General features: G+C 36.7%; 1 long non-coding RNA gene across 2 annotated transcripts; it reads left to right on the top strand.

The window, feature by feature from the left end:
* LOC105161092 lies at positions 223 to 3025 on the top strand. Of its 2 annotated transcripts, XR_847742.2 has the most exons (5): positions 223 to 533; positions 738 to 944; positions 1226 to 1308; positions 1441 to 1518; positions 2289 to 3025. It is a non-coding gene; the product is annotated as an uncharacterized LOC105161092 (long non-coding RNA). The 2 variants fall into 2 exon arrangements; XR_847741.2 differs by lacking the exon at positions 2289 to 3025 and having other exon boundaries at positions 228 to 533; positions 1441 to 2248.

Below are 9350 nucleotides of genomic sequence, written 5' to 3'. Positions count from 1 at the left end.
AATGGTGCGGATTTTTCTAATTGATATCATATGATATAATATTGTATTGATATAGCATTTTTTAATATTTCTCACTCTTCGCCAGATCCTAACAGGAATAAGGTTCTACACAAGATTAATAAAAATATCGAATTTTTAACCTATTTTTTTTAATATAGGGGTTCTTTGCATTTTGATGATAATACAGGGGCAAAAATGCAATTTACCCTTGAAATCATCATCTTGTTCACGGGTCTGTCACTTTCTCACCCTCAAACCACAGTGAAACCTAATCTTCCCAACTTTACCGTTGTGATTTCAAGAAAGAAAAGAACAAAAAAACTTTACCGTTGTGTTCCCCGCGCCGGCGCATATTTATATAAGAGGAACATCCACGACCAGATTTTGAAAAATCAAAAATAGTGCAGAAGAAAAGCAAGAGGGCGCTCACATTGACATGCCCTTCTTTTTTAACAGCGGCGTTTTTGAACATCGTCTCAGACGTCCGGCCGCCTCCGCCGACTGCCCTCAGCCTCGATCTGTTCTTTCTTAAGGTATTTCTTGAGAGTCTGACATCACCTCATTGCATAAGAGTTCTTTTAAGTTTCTTGCATTATGGGTTCTTGCATTGTGAACTTAAGAGTATCTTGGTTAAAGGAAGTCTGTCTTCCCAACGGAAGATTTAATACGAGTACTTTTCAGTGTCACTGAATTGTGAAATTACGGCCTTACTCTTTTTCCTTTTTGTCTTTTTTAAGGTCTCGATTTGTTATTTCAAGGTTCTTGAATTTCAATTACACATGGGCTCTACTGTATGTCTTGGATTACGACTGCAGTCTGCGGACAAGTGTCTGGGACTTACATACAAGGATGCTGGTGTGGACATTGTTGCTGGATCAGAACTTGTTCAGAGAATAGGCAAGATGGCTCTCTGAATTGGAGGTTTTGAAGGCTTTTCCCTTTGGGTATGGTTGTTTTTTCATATGATTATATTCAGTAGTGATCCTGTTGTCATTTTGATCGCTAGTGTCTTGAGGGATATTAATACATATTGCCTACACTCACAAACTGGTCAATTTTTTGGCAGTCTTGTTTTTCAGAGCTTCTTTCTTGAAGGCAGATTTGGCTTTGCTTATTCCACTTGCATTTTCTGTGTCTAGCTTTTCCTTTTTTCTTTTTGGCTCTGATTTCATTGGTCTTTTCCCATCTTATAATGTTATTTAATTGCATCCAAATGCTTTCACAGGGGATTCGTATAGAGATGGAGTGGGAACGAAACTTATATTGGGTTTAGGGACTCGATTCGACGAGACTACTGGCATTGAATTGGTAATCTTTTGGTCTTTTACATGTTCTTTGTTAATAATGCATGCGTTAATCATTGTTTCGAATCAAGTTTTCACGAGTGTTAATGATATAGTAACTCCTAGGGCAAAACCTTTGTTTTTCCAAATCTGCCAGGAGAACCTGCAGGCTTTGGATTGGATTGTCATCTTTGTCCGCTGGCTGATCTTCCCTACCATTAGGTTGGGAAAGAATGTGAGTCTAGCAATGTTATAACTTGCGTGAATGTTGTGTTTCAGAAAAGTTATTTACTAATATATTTGGTTGCAGTTGTTAATATATTTTGCTTGTGTGAATGTATTGGCCATGATTTTCATTTTCCATCCGTATAAATTGCTGCCAATGATCCTTGGTTTACGTGGGACTTTGTTTCTGAAAATGTTTGGCTGCAGTTGTTAATATATGGGGCTAGACTATACTAGAAATATGATGATTTTTGTTAGTCACACCATGTCGATTATCTTACACAATCTAGCATAAGACAGTTGCTTGAAACTAATGGGACCCCACATGTATCTTCACTTAGATCAGCAACTACGAACCTACTTTAGGAACAGTAAGTAACACGTTGTTTTTCCTGCTATTATCTTTGTTGCCGATCAAGTTCACTTATCTTCTTTCTTAATGCATATATGTGATTCGCTGAATATGAGCTTGACTTTAAATATCTCAATTTCCTCTTTGGACTGTAATGGAACTTCGTAAACCAATTGATACTTGCTCAATTGATGGGCCAGCAAAATATCTTTTCTCAAGTGCATCAAGTGCGGTATTTGTTCTTATGCCTTTTAATTGGAGAGTGCTACAATGTTGTATCTATGTTGTTTTCTTCCATGTCTGTTCGTAATTCTGTCTTGATACAAAGTACAGAGATTCAATAGAGTCACACGGAATTGCTGTTATCAATTCTTTTATTTGCAAGTTTTATTTGTTGAAAAAAGCACTATACTCTAAATTTGATGCAGGCAATGCCGTCACTGAAGTCTCGCTGAAACCCATATTTATTTGCAAGTTTGTTTCTAATTGCATTAAAATTGTGAAATTGTTCGATAGGTTTTGGGTCCCACAACCCATTGACTAGGTAAGGTGAGTATTTATTTATTGGTGAATTTCTATCCGTACATATAAAGTGAAATTTTAAGAGATTTTCAAATAAAAATTGGACCATATTGAACTAATGTTGGAGGTGATATCTGGTTTTCTTTAGCCCTAACACATATAGCGTTCAATTAGCAAAGGGCATCACCCTACCTGATACATCATTCTCCACATGCATTAAAGCGAAGCATATAAGTTAGTATAGGTTAGAGTTTGAATTGGGTTTGCCAATTAGGTGCAAACTAGATAACCTCATATGGATAAGAATTGTGTGGGAATTTGTTGACATTTTAGAACCTAATGGTAGCCTTACGTATCTTCATAGTCTTCTCTTCAAGTTTCTAACTGAAAAGCAACCAACGGCCCCTATCAATTCTTCTTTGCTGATTTTTCTCCTATATTTTGGAATCAAGAATGGTTGAGACCATTGATTTTATACTTTGTATAATTCAAACCTAAAATTTGCTGCTCTGATTTCTTTGGAAAGCCGTGCTTTCTCCATTCTGGTTTGGAAAGTATGGGATTAGGGATTTTTTAGGCTGCTCAAAAATGTGAATGATGCAAGTATAGAGTTGAGACCTTAATGAGAGAACAAATACCTCATCTTTTTGTAAATTTATTTTTGGTTCGTTTCGTTTATTATGTTTTCTTCATGAGCTGCCTTAAAACTTTTTGTTATTAATACGTTTGACATTTGTGTATGATTTACAAAAACCATGTTAGTTTAGTAATATATTTGGTTGCAGTTGTTAATATATTTTGCTTGTGTGAATGTATTGGCCATGATTTTCATTTTCCATCCGTATAAATTGCTGCCAATGATCCTTGGTTTACGTGGGACTTTGTTTCTGAAAATGTTTGGCTGCAGTTGTTAATATATGGGGCTAGGATATACTAGAAATATGATGATTTTTGTTAGTCACACCATGTCGATTATCTTACACAATCTAGCATAAGACAGTTGCTTGAAACTAATGGGACCCCACATGTATCTTCACTTAGATCAGCAACTATGAACCTACTTTAGGAACAGTAAGTAACACTTTGTTTTTCCTGCTATTATCTTTGTTGCCGATCAAGTTCACTTATCTTCTTTCTTAATGCATATATGTGATTCGCTGAATATGAGCTTGACTTTAAATATCTCAATTTCCTCTTTGGACTGTATTGGAACTTCGTAAACCAATTGATACTTGCTCAATTGATGGGCCAGCAAAATATCTTTTCTCAAGTGCATCAAGTGCGGTATTTGTTCTTATGCCTTTTAATTGGAGAGGTGCTACAATGTTGTATCTATGTTGTTTTCTTCCATGTCTGTTCGTAATTCTGTCTTGATACAAAGTACAGAGATTCAATAGAGTCACACGGAATTGCTGTTATCAATTCTTTTATTTGCAAGTTTTATTTGTTGAAAAAAGCACTATACTCTAAATTTGATGCAGGCAATGCCGTCACTGAAGTCTCGCTGAAACCCATATTTATTTGCAAGTTTGTTTCTAATTGCATTAAAATTGTGAAATTGTTCGATAGGTTTTGGGTCCCACAACCCATTGACTAGGTAAGGTGAGTATTTATTTATTGGTGAATTTCTATCCGTACATATAAAGTGAAATTTTAAGAGATTTTCAAATAAAAATTGGACCATATTGAACTAATGTTGGAGGTGATATCTGGTTTTCTTTAGCCCTAACACATATAGCGTTCAATTAGCAAAGGGCATCACCCTACCTGATACATCATTCTCCACATGCATTAAAGTGAAGCATATAAGTTAGTATAGGTTTTTCATACTTGTTTATTAAAAGATTGAAGGCTAGAGTTTGAATTGGGTTTGCCAATTAGGTGCAAACTAGATAACCTCATATCGATAAGAATTGTGTGGGAATTTGTTGACATTTTAGAACCTAATGGTAGCCTTACGTATCTTCATAGTCTTCTCTTCAAGTTTCTAACTGAAAAGCAACCAACGGCCCCTATCAATTCTTCTTTGCTGATTTTTCTCCTATATTTTGGAATCAAGAATGGTTGAGACCATTGATTTTATACTTTGTATAATTCAAACCTAAAATTTGCTGCTCTGATTTCTTTGGAAAGCCGTGCTTTCTCCATTCTGGTTTGGAAAGTATGGGATTAGGGATTTTTTAGGCTGCTCAAAAATGTGAATGATGCAAGTATAGAGTTGAGACCTTAATGAGAGAACAAATACCTCATCTTTTTGTAAATTTATTTTTGGTTCGTTTATTATGTTGGGTTTTCTTCATGAGCTGCCTTAAAACTTTTTGTTGTTAATACGTTTGACATTTGTGTATGATTTACAAAAACCATGTTAGTTCTTGTTATTAACATCTTATTTTTGAAGGTGTATTACAGAATAGTATGTTGGAACATCTATATTATACAATCATGAATTATTTTTTATTTGCGAACTTTGGGATTAAATGCTATGCTAATGTGGAACAGTTGTCGAGATGCCAATTAAAAATATATTTTTCAAGATTACTTGGTAAAACTTTTGTTTTGTGAGTATTGTACGTTCAAGAGTTCATCAATGATTTTTAAGGAACACAAAGTTTTGATAAGTTGAAATGTATTACTAGACAGCTAACTTTTGAATGTTCTCAAAATTCGACGAAACTTGACCCAATCGTAGGTCTAGACCCTAGAATATCTAAGGTAAATTTTCTAAGCGTAATAATAACTACAAGTTAGTATAAAAGGGAAACAAACTTGTTTTAATAAAACCGTGCAAAACAGCTAAATTTTGAACATTCTCAGAATTCGACGAAACCTATCTCAAACGTTGGTCTAGACACAAGCATTTGTGTGGTAAATTTCCTAAGCGTAATAATAACTACAAGTTAGTGTAAAAGGGAAACAAACCTGTTTTAATAATACCGAGGAAAACAGCTAATATTTGAACGTTCTCAGAATTCAACGAAACTTGACCCAATCCCAGGTCTAGACCCAAGCATTTTTATTGGAAAATTGCCAAGAGTAATAATAACTACAAGTTAGTATAAAAAAGAAAAAAACTTATTTCAATAAAACCGTCCAAAACAGCTAATTTGAAAGGGTGCTTCAGATTGTGATTCACTGGAAAGAAATGTCATTAGTTTGTTTGGCTTTGTGACACACATCACAGGGTACATCAAGATCGACATGAGTGAAAGCACAAATTGGAATATGTTTCATTACGTTTAAAAGAATGTCACAGCCTATTGTGCTAGGTTTGTACCTCACATTGAACTGAGCTAGAACATGCAATATTGCAATGCACAGAGGGAGGAAAGGCATATGTGTTAAGGCACTGTCTAACAATGTAGAGATTCTTGGGAGCAGTCCCTTCAACCAAGCTTCTTTCGTAACTTGGTTCTGCAATAAGCACTTAGCTTAAGGGAACTGAAAAGTATAAGCATTGTGATGACATAACTGGCTGACAAATAACAAGTTGATAGAGAAAGAAGGAATATAAAGACTTGCGTGTGTGTGACATGGTCATTTAAGTGAACAATGCCAACGTATGATGCAAGCTTCATGGAACCACCAGGCAAGTGAATGTATTTGGTGTGTGGAGGCTTAGTGTATGAATGAAAAAGTTGAATGTTTCACATATATGGTTAGTAGCCCTGCAATCAATTATCCAACAGTCCGAATCATTTTCAGATGGTCCAGAGGTATTACCAGCAAACTCTTCTGTATTTTGTGACAAGCAAAGTTCGGTAGTGGTTGGTATCTACAGATGTTGCCCTTTCATCCAGTGTTGCTGCAGCAACAAAATTTTGATTGCTTGTTCCTTCTACTTGTACTTGTACCAGTTTTGCTCTCCATGAACCTGGAAGCATGTGTCTTATGTAAGACCAGGTTTATGACAGTAGGTGCGCAACAAATTATGTTTATTCAAATATGGTTTCCTCCTGTTTGAGAACATATCTCCTACATCCTTCTTGTTATGTTTCAACATGAGCTGGTAGACCATTTGTCTTGAGACTTCTCCTATATCAGTGTGAACCTGCCTTTATTTCTCCACCGTGAAAACCATGGAGAATGCTCGCTCTGAATCTGCCAAAGGTTCTTGCATCAAAATCTAGCTTCTTTCATAATCAAAGTTTTCATGTAACTCCATGAGTAATTGCATCAATTGTGTGTTCTCATTCCTCTCTGCAATTGCTTTGTTTAACCACATATGCAGCCTCCAGAGGTGCATTTGGGATTAGGCGCCAGGTACGACAATTTGTTCCATATTTTATTAAGTCTGGTCACATAAGCAGTCAGTGATAGATCCCGTTGAATTTGGTAGACCATAGGGCCATTACTCCGCCCATATCTACCTTGAATCTCAAGCCAAAGTTCACGTGAGGAAGATACGTACATGAACGACTCAACGAAATCTCTGGAACTTGAATTCCAAATCCATGACGTGACCATTAAATCCACCCGTCTCCATTGTTCAAAGATCACCGAACTAGCTGTTGGTCTGGGGAAAGTCCCATCAATGAAACCGAGTTTCATCTTTGTCCCAAGCGCTACATAAACGGAGCGACTCCATGGTAGAAAGTTTGTTCCATCTAATGGAGAAGAGGGTAGTGTCAAGCTCGAATTCTTAGAGGGATATATATATATAGTGCATCTCTTTCCAATTGTTCTGCAGCAGCTTTGCTGCTCGGACTCACAATCGAATCCGCCATAATTCAGCAATTCTCTATGCGCCATTGAAGTAAAATTGGTTTTAGCACCCCGAGATCTTCACAAGGAAGGCTCTGATACCATGTTAAAGTTTGATCTTGAAGAGATATGACACAGTGGAAGCCATGAAAATGAACATTCAAGCTCTGTTTTCTGTGAATTCGTGTATATATCAATGAGGAAGAAGATGATTGTGATTTATATACAAATGAGCTCCTATAACTATCACTAACAGATTAACTGACTAAGTAATGACGTGGCCGAATAGACATGAGAATAAATGAATCAGCATACACATCAGACGTAAGAAGTGAAAAAATAAAACAAGCGTGTGACAATAGCGACTTCATCTTGCGTCTACAATATCAGTGTCGTCTTCTTCATGGTTTCATCATCTTCAGGCTAGTGTTTGTTGTTGCTGCTACTGCTGCTCATGGAATCCATCATCTAAGAATATCATTTGATCTGAGGTTGGATCCAGACAAAAAGAGCAGAGTGGATAACTTACCAAGCTCTATAGCCGCCACAAACAGTTAAAGTTAATTAAGACATCTCTTAATCTATTGAAAGAGTTCAAATTTTAATAAGATTTGAGTATTGCAATTATTTACTTGGAATATGCTTTAGCTACAGGAATAACAATATGGGAAACAATCAATTCAATAATTCTGAGCAAAGGTCATACTGATTGATGAACTATGTTGTAAGAGAAGGAACAAAAATACGAACTAGTCTTCCTTTGGTTATCACATCAAGCACAGACCTCATTTGCGTATGAAACTGCCAATAAGTACCTGAAGGCAGGAAAATAGCAAAAACTTGGGGAGGTAAATGATTAGTTCTTTACCTGATAAACAGTAAGCCACATGTAAGCACAAGCATGAGTCAAGCATCAGCTACAACATATATAACTGATTAATTGTTCTTGAGCAAAAGCACCATTCTCCCTCTTCCATGCGAGTATCCAAAAATCGCGGTGAAGCTACAGAAACTACCATGTGATTCAAAGGTGAAAATTATAGAGACCACTATTAGCAGGAAAGAAATCAATATGGCTAAACACACCAAAGTCAAGATCAAAACTACAACATTTTGTAATGGTCGCTGACAACCAATTCAAGAATTGGTTAGCATATCATAACCACCCAAGGCAGTTATCAGATTTTATCAATCCTCCACTCATTTTTCCTTACTATATCCCCTCTAGTAAAGTAAATCAATCCAAGACCACTCTTGCTAACGAGATATATTGAAAGGAAAAAAGAAGAGGGCAATACACTCTCTCCTATCCTGTTATTGCTCTTATTTCAATAAATACTATTTCATATCAGGTAAACAAAAATGAGAATACACATCTATGCAAGCACACAAAAATATTACAAAGGACATAAATAGACCACAAAGACACACAATACCCGTAATGAGTATAAAATATTGCAAAACTATGGTGATATCCTGCACAAGAAAAAAGGTTGTGTAGATAAAAATGAAGACTTAGAAATTGAAGGAGGATGGCAAATGTAACAAGACGCAGATGACATTCGTTGGCGCTGAAGATAAAAGCAACACCTCACTTCTTCTATGTTCAAAATGAAAGTAAAACATGTCCTATCGTGATATACACACTCACACACCCCACCCCAAACACACACACACCCCCACACAATCCACACGCATACACTCACACAAACACCCAACACCGCACACGTGCATGCACACACACACACACACCACACCCAGGCACCACAAAAAAAAAGACGGACAGACAAGGAAATGGAAAATTCGAAACAAGGAGGGGGCATCATTAAGCAAAACTTCTCAAATTTGTGGCCGATAAAATTGAGAAAAAAATGCAGTCAATTTTTTCAGACGATGAAGTTTCATACTCTCGGTTGTCCTGCACCTGCAGCGTTTTCATGGCATCCGAAGTTCGTAGATATGTGTAAGAAGCACTTCGATTTGATGAAGGCCCTGGATTGGTAATTCTGCTGGCAAGGAAGCTACGAATAATTTTTCTTTATGAGCTTTCTCTAGACTATCATGGTCTTCTGAGTTGTCTTATAGATTGTTAAAGATCCCGAGCCCGCTTCTAAAATGATATAGTCAAAAAAGTGTCGTTTAAAGGGGATTAGGGCATATAGTTTAGTTATAGTAATCTGGTAGGGGGCACTGGTATATAGATTACGACGCCAAACAAGGGGGACACCCCCCCGTAACCCCCCCTCCCCCCCCCCCCCGGGCTGCTG

This window comes from Sesamum indicum, linkage group LG4, assembly GCF_000512975.1.
Source record: "Sesamum indicum cultivar Zhongzhi No. 13 linkage group LG4, S_indicum_v1.0, whole genome shotgun sequence".
Taxonomy (NCBI): Eukaryota; Viridiplantae; Streptophyta; class Magnoliopsida; order Lamiales; family Pedaliaceae; genus Sesamum; species Sesamum indicum.
This window is presented reverse-complemented; position numbering and strand designations above follow the sequence as displayed.